Source organism: Paroedura picta, chromosome 1 (assembly GCF_049243985.1).
Source record: "Paroedura picta isolate Pp20150507F chromosome 1, Ppicta_v3.0, whole genome shotgun sequence".
In the NCBI taxonomy this organism is placed as follows: Eukaryota; Metazoa; Chordata; class Lepidosauria; order Squamata; family Gekkonidae; genus Paroedura; species Paroedura picta.
In genome coordinates, this window is record NC_135369.1 from 178174634 (window position 1) to 178188532 (window position 13899).

A 13899-nucleotide genomic window follows, 5' to 3' on the forward strand; every position below is an offset into this window, starting at 1 on the left:
CCCCCCCCCCTCCGGCACGCATTTTTAAACTTTGTATTTATGTAAGCCCACTTTGAAATCATTGACACTACATTCAACATGCACTTAGACCATTTTAATTTCACTTTACTTAGTCCATTTATACCAGCCTTTCTTCCCAATGGGGATCCGAGCTGGCTTCCATGAATTTGCTCTCACCCTCGTGAAGGGTTTTGCTTTAGAATTTGTTCCGCTCTTTTAAAACTCTCTATTTGCATGAAGGACAGGGCAGGGATGACAGAATGTTCCCCAAGAAGCAATACGGCCCCATGCTGGAGTCAGATCAGGACACGCTTCCCTGCAGAACGTTCTCCCAAGGCAAAATGTATTTACAGTGGCAGTGTGGCAGACTATATACTAGTAGTATACGTGGCCATGATCTGTGGATACCTAAATCTGCAGAATTGGACCACATGGAGGATAAAGAAAATTTTCTGCACACTTGGGGACTCCCCCGATGTGCAGAAATATCTGAAATAAAAAAAATCTGAAATGAAAAATGGGGAGATAATGGAGCAGATATTAAAGGGAGCGATCTGCAAACATCTGGAGGACAATTTGGTGATCCAAGGAAGTCAGCATGGATTTGTCTCCAACAGGTCCTGTCAAACCAACCTGGTTTCCTTTTTTGACCAAGTAACAAGTTTGCTGGATCATGGAAATTGTTGATTTCGTTTACTTGGATTTTAGTAAAGCTTTTGATAAGGTTCCCCATGATGTTCTGATGGATAAATTGAAGGACTGCAATCTGGATTTTCAGATAGTTAAGTGGATAGGGAATTGGTTAGAGAACTGCACTCAAAGAGTTGTTGTCAATGGTGTTTCATCAGACTGGAGGGAGGCGAGTAGCGGGGTACCTCAGGGCTCGGTGCTCAGTCTGGTACTTTTTAACATGTTAATTAATGATCTAGATGAGGGGGTGGAGGGACTACTCATCAAGTTTGCAGATGACACCAAATTGGGAGGACTGGCAAATATTCCAGAAGATAGAGACAGAGTTCAACGAGATCTGAACACAATGGAAAAATGGGCAAATGAGAACAAGATGCAATTTAATAAAGATAAATACATCTGGGTCAGAAAAATGAAAAGCATGCTTACTGGATGGGGGATATGCTTCTAGGTAACACTGTGTGTGAACGGGATCTTGGGGTACTTGTGGATTGTAAGCTAAACATGAGCAGGCAGTATGATGCAGCGGTAAAAAAGGCAAATGCCATTTTGGGCTGTATCAACAGGGGCATCACATCAAAATCACAAGATGTCATAGTCCCATTGTATACGGCACTGGTCAGACCACACCTGGAGTACTGTGTGCAGTTCTGGAGGCCTCACTTCAAGAAGGACATAGATAAAATGGAAAGGGTACAGAGGAGAGCAATGAGGATGATCTGGGGCCAAGGGACCAAGCCCTATGAAGATAGGTTGAAGGACTTGGGAATGTTCAGCCTGGAGAAAAGGAGGTTGAGAGGGGACATGATAGCCCTCTTTAAGTATTTGAAAGGTTGTCACTTGGAGGAGGGCAGGATGCTGTTTCCGTTGGTTGCAGAGGAGAAGACACGCAGTAATGGGTTTAAACAACGGTATAGGCTAGATATCAGGAAAAAAATTTCACAGAGTAGTTCAGCAGTGGAATAGGCTGCCTAAGGAGGTGGTGAACTCCCCCTCACTGGCAGTCTTCAAGCCAAGGTTGGATACACACTTTTCTTGGATGCTTTAGGATGCTTTGGGCTGATCCTGCGTTGAGCAGGGGGTTGGACTAGATGGCCTGAGTGGCCCCTTCCAACTCTATGATTCTGTGATTCTGAATTGTTTAAATCCCACCTAAAATGCTTTTGAGTTGTCTGTGCATGCACAGACAACAATCTTACCGGGTGAGGAGATGGAGGACACCGACAGCAGCGGAAGATACCAGCAGCCAAGCTGGACCCAGCTGTGGAGGGCACTGGCAGCCACAATGGACTCAGCAGTGGCCACAGAGTGACCAAGAGTTACTTAGTTGGCATGCCTTGCAGTTGCAGTGGAATCTAACAGCCAGTCTGAGCCCGAAATGGACTCCCATGGAGTTGCTGTGAAATGCAACAGGAAATGAAATACCCCCCCACACACACACACACAAGTTTTGCGGAAACACCCCCCCCCCCACACACACACACACATACTTGTCTATACACTATTAGGCTCCATCTGTGGATACTTAAATCTGTGCATTGGGGCTAAACGGATTTTTATTAAACCTGGGAGACTCCTCAGGTTCGCAGAAAAATCTGAAATAATATACAGAACACATGAGGGGGCTAAATTTCTCCCAAGATACATTTGTGTTATCTGTCCACATGAAGACAGTGATCTTACTGGAGCAGAATGCTGGCAGCCATTCCAGGCCTTCAGCAACAGAGGACTCCGGCAGCTGGGTAGCCACAACAGACTAGGATGCTAGCAGCTGCTCCAGGCCCAGCAGTAAGGAAAGAGGATTCTGACAGCCACTGTGGCCAGGCCATGGCAGTGGAGGATACCAGAAGCTGCTGTACGGTGGGCCACAGAGGATGCTGGCAGGGTGGGACATGGCAGCAAAAGATGCGACCTGGCAGTGGGGGGGGGGGGGTTGGATATAGGAGTCTCCAGGCCCCATCTCATGAACCATAAGGAGAAAATTGGGTGTGGGGAATTCGCAGTGATGCAGGGAGGGATACCTCCCATGAATAGAAGAAGAGTTGGTTCTTATATGCTGCTTTTCTCTAACCGGTGGCTCAAAGCAGCTTACAATCACCTTCCCTTCTCTCTCCCCACAACAGACACCCTGTGAGGGAGATGAGGCGGAGAGAGCGCTGATATCACCGAAGAAGAAGAGTTGGTTCTTATATGCCGCTTTTCTCTACCTGAAGGAGTCTCAAAGTGGCTTACATTCAGCTTCCCTTTCCTCTCCCCACAACAGAAACTCTGTGAGGGGGGTGAGGCTGAGAGAGCCCTGATATTACTGCTCGGTCAGAACAGCTTTATCAGTGCTGTGGGGAGCCCCAAAGTCACCCAGCTGGTTGCATGTGGGGGAGGAGTGGGGAATCAAACCTGTCTCACCAGATTAGAACTCCGCACTCCTAACCACTACACCAAGCTTCACTCGTTTCTTACTACTAGCCATATTTTCTGGCCCGAGCTGTGTTGTCCAGGCTAAACCAATCTCGTCACTAAGTTAAACAGGGTCAATCCTTATTTGTACTTGGATGGGAGACCACAAAGGAAATCCAGGGTTGTTATGTAGAGGCAGGCAATGGTAAACCAATTCTGCAGGTCCCTTGCCTTGAAACCATTCTGGAGCCCCCTTATGTTAGCTGTGATCTGATGATAAAAAGCCATATTTTCAAATAGGTTCCAGTGGAACAGGCTTCCTCGGGAGGTGGTGGGTTCTCCATATTTGGAAATGTTTACTGAGAGGCTGGATAGCCATCTGACAGAGAGGCTGATTCTGTGAAGGCTCAAGGGGTGGCAGGTGACAGAGGATGAGCAACAGGGTTGTGAGGGTCCTGCTTAGTGCAGGGGGTTGGACTAGATGAACCAGGAGGTCCCTTCCCAACTCTATGATTCTATTCTAGTGAAACACACACAATGTTATTCTATACAGCTTATGGACAAATATGTACGTTGACAGAACTGGAGAAATGTGCCAGCACACGAGGCGAAAGCTCAGAACCAGCTAACAAGAAGGGGAGTAACTTGTTTCCAATGTTTTGTCTACAAATGGCTTTTCAGGAATGTCAAAGAGAGATTCAAAGATGGGCACAATGCACAATTAAGGAGATAATAAAAGCACAAACATGAGCAGAACGGCGGCAATAAGACAGTGATATATTAAAGTAGAAGGGTGTCCAAACCCCTCCTCCCCACCATAGAGAGAAAAACCAGCAAAGATGTCACCCAGCAAGTTTCCCAAGCTATTTGGCTCTGCTATACACAAACATCCCTGAAGGAGAAGGGATTTTTTCCCTACCTGGAGGAGTCTGGCTTACAATTACTTTCCCTACCTCTCCGCACAACAGACACCCTGTGAAACAGGTGAGACTGAGAGAGCTCTGACGTGACAACTCAGTGAAAACAGCTCTATCAGGACTGTGACTAGCCCAAGGTCCAGCAGGCCTCATGAATCTCAAGACAGCTTACAGTCGCATTCGCTTCTTCTCCCCACAAAAGACAACCTGTGAGCTAGGTGGGACTGAGAGAACTCTGACATGACAACTCAGTGAAAACAGCTCTATCAGGACTGTGACTAGCTCAAGGTCACCCAGCAGGCCTCATGAATCTCAAAACACCTTACAGTCACATTCACGTCCTCTCAGCACAACAAACACCCTGTGAGGTAGGTGAGGCTGAAAGAGCTCTGAGACATTCATGACTGGCCCAAGGAAACCCAGCATGGATTATAAGGAGGAGTGAGGAATCAAACCCAGTTCTCCTGATTAGAGTCCACTGCTCTTTAACCACTACACCAAACTGGCTCTCGTGGCTTGGTTGCCCTTTCCACCACCATACAAGTCCGGCTCCTCTGCAAGACGCAATATGGAGCCGGTCCTCCATGGCTGACGTTTGATCGCGGGGAGGCAGAAACCCGGCTCAGAATGTCAACAAGGAGGAAATGAAGTCGGCTTTGAAGAAGACAGCACTGTGGTTTCAATCACTGCCCTTCCCGGTCCTATTTGGACACAGCCACTCACTCCTCCTTGTGCCTCTTACCACCAGAAACATGTTTACATTGCACTGTTTGCAGTGCATTCCCCAGCAGCGAAATATAATTAACAGTGGCTAAGACGGAAAGACACCTGTACGGGATCAGTTAAGTAGCTGCATGCTCATTTCTTAGAAAGGTTTATTTTTTTATCGTTCAGCGTGTGTGTCGGGGAGCCGGGAGATCCGAGGATTATCTGGCAGCCAGGCAAGGAACGTTTGGAGGTGGTTCCCCATTGCCTGCCTCTGCATTATGACCCCTAGTGGTCCTTGGAGGAGCTACCACCCAAACCCTTGGAGGTCTCCCACCCAGATACTAGCCAGGTAGACTGCCATTGGCCATCCCAGCAAAGAGCTTCCAAAGAATGTGAAAAGCAGAGGCGGCCTTCTGTTGCCTTCCTCTGCAGAGCTTTCCGTGGTGGTCTCCCACCCAAGGACCAACCCTTCTTAGGTTCCATCTGACAAGAACAGGTGGAACCATGCCAACACTCTCCCCCCCCCCCCCCATAAATAAATATGAATGCAAGCGCTGCCATGTCACAACCAATTTACGGTAACCCCAGCAAGTGAGGAGCCGAGATGGTTTGCCATTTCCTTCCTCGGCAGAGACTTCCTTGGTGGTCTCCCATCTATGTACCAGCCCTGCATAGCTGCCAAGATCCTATGAGATCAGGCTCTACCATGGCACTTTCCCTCCCATTTAGTGTTACCGCTAGAATTTACACTGCTTTTTACCACATGGGAGCAGGGTGTATTAGTGTACGGCCAGCCGGCCAGTTGGCCAGCTGGCTGGATTTTTAGACTGCCCTCCTGGCAAGGGCAGGGCACAGGTTGACAACAGGTGGGTGGGAACATAATTAGGTAGGCAGACAAGAGTTAACTGTGGCCCCAACCAAAAGCCTGGCAGAAGAGCTCCGCCTTACAAGCCCTGCGGAATTATGTTAACTCCAGCAGGACAGTGACGCGCTCCAAGAGCTCATCCCATGACGACGTTCAATTATCTCAGTGAACAGGGCCCTGACGGAGCTAACACAGTTCCCCAGGGCCTCTGAAAGGGGGCTTTTCCGCCAGGCATTCGGTCGAGGCCGAGAAACCCACAACATCTACAGGGCCCCCGCTCCCTCCCTCCCTCCCTCCCGGAAATCCACTCATGCGTTCTGCCCCTGGACCTGTTTGCATTGTTTTAGTTACCTTTGTTGCAGTTATTAAGGTTAATTCATTCATTCATACATTCAGTTTATATGCTACCCTCCCAGCAAGCCGGCTCAGGGCGGTGTGCAATATGAAAGCAGAGCAATAGCACAAGTTAGAAATTAACGACGTTTTAAACCATTCCAACCGTATCTGCAATTAGCAGTAACATCCTTTTTTATTTCCAGCACAGCCCCTTTCTTTTTAAAAATTATTATTACTCTGGTGGTTATCTATAAATTATGGAAAAACTAAGCTCCTTGTATTCATAGAATAATAGAGTTGGAAGGGACCTCATGGGTCATCTAGTCCAACCCCCTAAACCAGGGGTAGTCAAACTGCGGCCCTCCAGATGTCCATGGACTACAATTCCCAGGAGCCCCTGCCAGCATTCGCTGGCAGGGGCTCCTGGGAATTGTAGTCCATGGACATCTGGAGGGCCGCAGTTTGACTACCCCTGCCCTAAACTATGCAGGACACTCCATCCCAATCGCTCATCTACTGTAACCTGCCACCCCTTTGCCTTCACAGAATCAGCCTCTCTGTCAGATGGCTCTCCAGCCTCTGTTTATAAATTTCCATTGTTCTACGTTCTATGTAAACCGCCACGAGCCTCAGGGGAGGGCGGTATATATAAATATAATAAATAATTAAACCAGTTCCATCATTGTATATGTTCGTAAAGAAACGGATGATGATTACTTCCAGGTCAAAAAGTACTTCTGAATTTTCCTTACAAGCTTATGATCTTCCAAGTATCCAGATTCTACATGGTCCATAGTGTCATGAGGCCTTGGATAGGGGTAATCGGGAATCTCAATGAAAACATCAGAAGTAGTCTCATTAGAACACATTTAAATTGTTTCTGTGGCTGAAAACGAAGGAGGTTGGTCCATTTTTCCAGCTTTAATATTACCATTAGCTACTCCCCAAAAAGGTAGCATTAAAAACATCTTAAAGAAACAAAGAAAAGAGAGCCAAGAAACCCTTACAGCAAGTAACTCTGGGCCATGTTTTGTCTGTCTGGCTGCTCCCCCCCCCCCCCCCCAGAAGGAAAGAAAAAACAGGCGTGCGTACCCCAGACAATGCAAGCCAAAATAGGAAAACAGGGCGAACCGGACACGAGAAGAATTAGAAAAGAATGTCGAGCATGTAAACCAGCTCCTGGCCCTGTTTTGGATGGTGGGACGCCATGCCCAGGCCTAATCCCACCCACAGAGAGCCAAGCTGGCAGCCACACAGTCAAATGAAAGCATATTAAGACTGGCATGGGAGAATTACAGAGCAAGCGTCATATGAGCGAGAACAAGCCCTTGCTTCTATCTAGGTCAATCTTGCCCACTTCAGAAAGCGACTGCATTTGGAACGCAATTTGTTTGGACGGGGAGCGGGGGGCTGCATCAGCCCACCTACAGGCAACAAAGCCGACGCTGCTCTTTAATGGCAGGAAGAAATGCGAGTGTCTCACCCGTTTCTGCCTGTTTTTTGAGGATATTGTGCAAAACTCCACAAAGCACAAGAGGTCGGGCCTTTGAAAAAGGCAGCTGTGCAAATAAGTCAAGACTTAGCCGAGTGACGCATTAAAAAAGTTTAATGCTGTAGAGACAGCTTGGTGTGGTGATTAGAGCGGCTTTTCTCAACTTTTTTTTTACCGTAGAGAAATCCCTGAAACGTTCTCCAGGTTTCAAAAAACCCCAGAAGTGACGCGATTGGGCAGAATATGGTTGGGAAGGGCAGCTGTGGACACGCCCACCTGAGGCCCCTCCCCTTCCCAGCCCCTCCAGGCCCATCATTGGCTGTTTTGGGAGGAGTGGGTGGGCCGACATGACCATATGTGATCATATCACCCGATAAATGTTTAATACATTTTAAATATATACACCAAATTAACTCCCACTCATTCAGGAAACCCTTCCAGGGCAGTCAAGAAACCCCAGGCTTCTAAGCCACTGGGAGTGATTTCTGGGGTGGGTGAAATGGGGACATAATTTTTGTAACGAAACATGACGGAATAAAGCCTGACACCTTTTTTGTTTTGTACCAGAGATTTTCAGGTGGAAGTTACTCCCCACAGGCAAAAGCATGGGAGCAGAGCTTCGACTCCAGAGAAAGGTATTTTTAATCAACGGGTTGGGAAGAGTTAACCCTTTCCTTAGCTCCTGAGCTCTCACATCTGCTCCTCCACACACACACACACAGATACACCCTAGAGTAACTGGCACAGTGGTCAATAATTGTGGCCAATAATTGTCCATTCTCCGCAATTAAAACCTCACAAAATTCCACGAAGCCAAGAATGCTACACTATATGCTGTAGGTTACTTGTCATTAGGGAACCATCCATTAGTAAGAACCGATTGCCCCATACCCATGAAACAGTCCTGAGCACAGCTTCTCCTAATGGCCACTTACTGTAACTCAAGGCACCTCCAGGAAGAACTGGTATGATTCCTACTTGGCACAACTTCCTTTGAAAACTGATTTTCAGCTTCATTTGTAATTCTGATGTTGTGGAATGACATGCCGTTGCCAGATGCAAATCAAAACGAAGAATAAATGATTCACGCCTAGAGAAACCCTGCCCAACTTTGCAGAAAGTACTCATAATTTTAAAAGTCTGTCTCATTGTTTTGCAATGTTAACAACTAATTTTTCAAATTAGCATAAATTAGCATAAATGTTTTAAATCAGTCAGGTCTCTAGCTCTAACTCCTTACTCCAGAGTAATAATTGTCTCGTTGCTGAATTTTTTTCGCACACCAATAATTTGTCCTTAGCTAATGAACCCTTTCATAAATTAAGAGAGGTTTGAAAAGCAATTTGCTAGCCATATAGTTTAAATTATGTTGCAGTTAAAAGTGTAATGCCATGGAAATAAAACAATCAAACCCTTAAATATAAGCATTTATACTACCTCAATGAAAGAAAACTATTACTAATAGAGTTTTCCAAATTATGTGCTCTCAGGATAGATCCTAACATCTAACTGATGTGTACAACATCTTCATTCCTGCCACTGGTCATTTACACTGGAATGGTTTCTGTTGCACCATTCCACTTCATCACACAAGGTTTTGAGAGAAGAGACACAGTCTGAGGGTCATATCCTATATGCTTATTAAAAGGTACCTTGTGTCTCGCTGCCTGAAGGAGTCTCGAAGCGGCTTCCCTTTTCTCTCCCCACAACAGAAACCCTGTGAGGCTGAGAGATCTCTGAGAGAACTGCAGCTGGCCCAAGGTCACCCAGCTGGCTGCATGAAGAGGAGGAGTGGGAAATCAAACCTTGTTCTTCAGATTAGAGGTCACCACTCTTAACCACTTCACCAAGGAGAGCATCACCCTACTCTCAAATCAAGCAACGATGGTCGATCCACGTCCTTTACAGCAGTGGTCCCCAACCTTTTTATCACTGGGGACCGGTCAACGCTTGACAATTTTACTGAGGCCCGGGGGGTGGTGGTAGTCTTTTGCCGAGGGATGCCGCCTGAGCCCCAGCCCCGCTGCTTTCCCGCCAGTGCTCCTGACTTCCTGCCACCTGCTGGGGGGGACGCTGCTAGCAGCAACTGCGCAGTGCCATGCCGAGGGGGAGCCCCAGCTATGGCGGCCGCTGGAGAACACCAAAGGTGAGCCAGTGGCAGAGTGGCAGGGCAGCCCCCGAGGCAGCAGCCAGAGAGGAGGATGAGGAGGAGCCGCGGCCCGGTACCAACTGATCCACGGACCGGTATTGGTCCCCGGACCAGGGTTTGGGGACCACTGCTTTACAGCATGGTCCTGTGCACATCCACTGGGGAAAGCAACCACCAACAAGTTCCTGTGGGCACAGAACTGCAGGCTTATAGGTTTAATCCAACAAAACAGGCTCAAGGGGAACTCTAGGGTTGCCACCCTGCAGGCAGAAACAGATGCCCACTCAGTGGTAGGATAATCAAACCCTAGGACAAGACACTGAGTTGAAGCTCACAAATAAGCTGTGATAAATATAATTTATTCAAAACAATGGCTGAAAACCACACCATTTGAATTGGCTTTGGGGTCATCTTCCTCACTAGCCGGCATCCGTATTATTAAACAAATTAGTAATATATGAAATATGTGAAATATATACAGTAACCAATCCAATTACATCATCACCTTTGATGTTAGCCTAAATAACCTACTCTAAAAAAACAACAACCCTTCTCTGAAAAGCTTCGAGAACCAACTTTGGACTGGGGATCTCCCGGAGATGCAACTGATAGTCCTCCTGGAGAAAAAAGCTGGATCTTATGGGCACTGTGGTTTCTCCCCACTCCAAACTCCCCCACCAAATCCCCAGCAATTTTGCAACATGGAACTGGTAATGCTTAAGGATCTGTCAAGAGCAAGCAAGGCCGATGAATCAACCCCCTCACACACACCTCTCCATGCATCTTCACCCACATGGATGCTTTGGGCTGATCCTGCACTGAGCAGAAGGTTGGACTAGCTTGCCTGTTTGGCCTCTTCCGCCTCTATGATTCTAACACACAATCTCTTGGCTGGAAAGGCTCCAGGAGGAATCTCCAACAGAATGGGTTGGCACGAAGGGACAAAAACGCCCAGTTCCTTCTGGAGTTCAGACCTAAATGTGGCCAGTAGGGTTGGAGGTTCCCCTCTGGCCACCGTCCGGCGGGGGTAGGTAGGGTTTCCGGATCCAGGTTGGGAAACTCCAGGAGATTTAGGGATGGACAAAGACTTCAGTGGGGGACAATGCCCTAGAGCAGAGGTGACCAAACTGTGACTCTCCAGATGTCTACGGATTACAACTATGCTGGCAGGGGCTCATGGGGATTGTAGTCCGTGGACATCTGGAGAGCCACCGTTTGGTCACCCCTGCCCTAGAGTCCACTCTCCAAGCATCCCTTATCTCCAGGGGACCTGATCTCTACTCTGGAGATGAGCTGTAATTCCAGGGGACACCTGGAGGCCCACGCTCCGAATGACCAGGGCTGGCTCCACTAGGCAACCATGCCCCTTTCGTCACCCAGGTTGGCCCTTGAGTTGATGACCAACACACCCTGAGCCCTGGCTGGGGCTTGCATGAAAAAGTCACATGCCCCTCTTGGTTTTATGCATCTCCATGGTTTGGGCAGGTGGAACGTCTTGACCCAGCCGCTTTAAAAGCCCCGGTCTTCTGGTTTATTTGTTTTCAGAGAACGCCACGGGAATGTTCTCTCTCAACCACAGCTCCAGGGAACAACCAGAGGACGTGGGAGGAAAAGGCTGGAACAACACAGCCAGTAAGAGGAAAGCGGCAACACAGAGCCGACCTCTGCTGACTCCTTACCAGCGCCCCAGCCGAGATGCCCCCCGGCTCCATGTTCCGAGCACAAACCTGGCCTGCGATTCCTTGTTTGGAAATCCCTGGGCATTTTGCAGTCCTCGCCCCGCACATTTATCACAACTTGTTTCTCCAGTTGGCCTAAACTTGGCACCTCTGCATTATAAAGACATCTCAAATATTTAAAACAGCCTCGCTGCATGTTAAAAAGAGCCGGAGATGAAAAGTTTGCCACGCTTTCCGCCCTAGGAGACGGGGAAGCCTACAAGTTGGCCTTGTCGTTTGTTTCCTTTAGGATTTGACACTGAGCACCAGAAGAGAAGCCAGGCTGCGATCCAACATTTTAGGTCTGTCCCCAACATTTTAGGTCTGTATGGGGGGCCATACATTTGGGGGGGGGCAGATGGGTCTAGTTCTAAGTTTAGTGATTTCAGGCTGGCAAAAGCGGGCTTGAAATATTTCAAACAGGAATAGAAAATATCCTTTAAAATATGATTTTTTAAAAAACCAACAGAAAACATTTTTCGGCGGATCCAACTGACCGTATTTAAGGGGGATCGGGATCACTTGCCCGGCACCCAACTCGCCTTCCCTCCCCGCGGTTCCCACCAGCCCCGTCCCCAGGGACTGGCCCGGGCCGAGCCTCCCCATAACCAGCGCCTTAAACTTTGCGCCGAAACCCCCCAGCGGGAAGGGGAGGATCCCGAAGCCCAGCGCGCCGGAGGTCAGCCTGCCTGCCTGCCTAGCCAAGCCCTGCCGCGCGTTTCATTGCAAAGACCCCCCCCCCCGCCCGGAGAAGAGGGGCTTCCTCTAAGGGGACGGCACAGATCCCACCCCCCACCTAAACGCCAGGACGCCAAACACCACCCCACGAGCGAAACCCGCCGGGTGGGCGCCTTCGGGGGCCGCCCAGATGCATTCCCAGCACCGCGACGGCGCCTTGCCTTGCCTTGCCCCCCCCCCCCCCCGGGCTCCAGGACCGAGGCGGCGCCCCCCGGCCGCCCGGGGCAAGGCAAAGCTCCGCCAGCGTGGCCGGCGGGGGGCTGCTTGTTTCTGGCGGCGGCCGCCCCTTACCAGGACTCGCCTCTTCAGGCGCGGCTGCTTCTCCGCCGGCGAGACGGCGCGGCTGCTCCTGGGGCTGCTGCTGCTGCTGCCGCCGTTGCCTGAGCGGCGCCCCTCCGTCCGCCCGGGGAAAAGCAGGCGAGGGACTCGGAGGGACCTCCTCGCTGATGTCACGGGAGGGGGCGGGACTCCAGAGGCCGCTCCACCGCCCCCCCTCCCCTCCCGGGGGAAGGGCCGCCCCTCCTCCCCTTTCCTTCCCTTCCCAGCCCCGACGGAGGCTTTTGGAGGCGGCCGAGGCGGTGGGGAAGCCGGGCGACGCCCCGAGCGGAGCTGCCTGTCCGCGCACGGCTGGAGTCCCTGCGCCCACGTGGAGAGGGGCTGGCCCCCGTCGGCGTGGGGTGGCGGTGGGGGCGGCGCGTACGGCTGGCCACCCTCCGCCCGCGCGTGGCGCTTCCTCAGGGCGTGGGGGCTCCACTGGCGTCCGAGGGGGACGGCTTCCCGCCCATGGAAGAAAAAGACTTGGTTCTTATATGCCGCTTTTCTCTACCTGAAGGAGGCTCAAAGCGGCTTACAGTCACCTTCCCTTTCCTCTCCCCACAACAGACACCCTGTGAGGTGGGTGAGGCTGAGAGAGCCCTGATATTCCTGCTCAGTCAGAACTGCTTTCTCAGTGCTGTGGCGAGCCCAAGGTCACCCAGCTGGCTGCATGTGGGGGAGTGCAGAAGGCTCACCAGATTAGAAGCCCGCACTCCTAACCACTACACCAAACTGGGAGGGGGGAGTAAAGGGAGTCCCAGAGGGATATTTTGGGGTTGGGCACCCCCGTCTTGGAGGGAGGGTCGACAACTTGTAGGAGGTGGCTGAAGGTCTTTTGCGGTTCAGACCTTTTTGCGGTCTTTTGCGGTCCAGGCATCAAGGTTCCCCCGAGGGAGATGGCCCTGTGGAAGGTGGGCGCCCTCTAAGGCAGGGGTGGCCAACCTGCCGCTCATGCACACCTCCCAATTGTAGTCCATGAACATCTGAGGAGCCACAGGTTGATCATACCTGGCTATGGTATTATACTGTACTGAAGTCTCTCCACAGGTCCCGCTCTCCGAAATATCCTGGAGGCTTTGGGGATGGAGCCAGGAGGGGCTGAGAGTTGGGACAGGGAGGGATCTTAGAGATCTTAGAGAAGTGTAATGGTGTGGAGTCCACCAAACAAGGTAGCCATTTTTGCCAGGGGAACTGATCAGTCTGGAGATCCCCAGGTCCTACTTAGGGACTCTGAATAAAATTGGCTACACAGTCAAATGGAAATTAACAAACAATCCTGTACGAGGCTGGAAATTAACAAACAATCATGGGTAAGATTCTGCAGGTGAGGACCCAGATTTAGGATTGCATCAGGAGACCATACCCCAATGTTCTGGCATTTAAGGTCCTTTCAGCGTTGAGGCCTCTGTGTTCATTCTAGTGTGTTTAGAATATGTCTGAGAAAAATAGTAGGTATGGTTCATGAGGGATGTGATTTTTAGAAATTAGCAAAATCTAGATGTATATGTAACCACAACTGAGAGCAGTCTAACTTCCAGAGGCATTTTCCAACCAAAAGAATTAGCAGATGTTCCCAG

At 49.9% G+C, this 13899-nt stretch overlaps 1 protein-coding gene across 2 annotated transcripts in view; it reads right to left on the reverse strand.

The window, feature by feature from the left end:
• The window catches only part of SH3BP4 (SH3 domain binding protein 4), a 69816-nt gene extending 57290 nt beyond the window's left edge, over positions 1-12526 (reverse strand). The window contains exon 1 of one of the 2 annotated variants that reach the window (XM_077313448.1): positions 12309-12526. The gene's annotated coding sequence lies outside the window, so the exon portion shown is untranslated. Of the gene's footprint in view, positions 1-12298 lie in introns of both variants that reach the window. The other variant, XM_077313440.1, reaches the window with a different exon arrangement.
• Positions 12527-13899: the final 1373 nt, after the last annotated feature.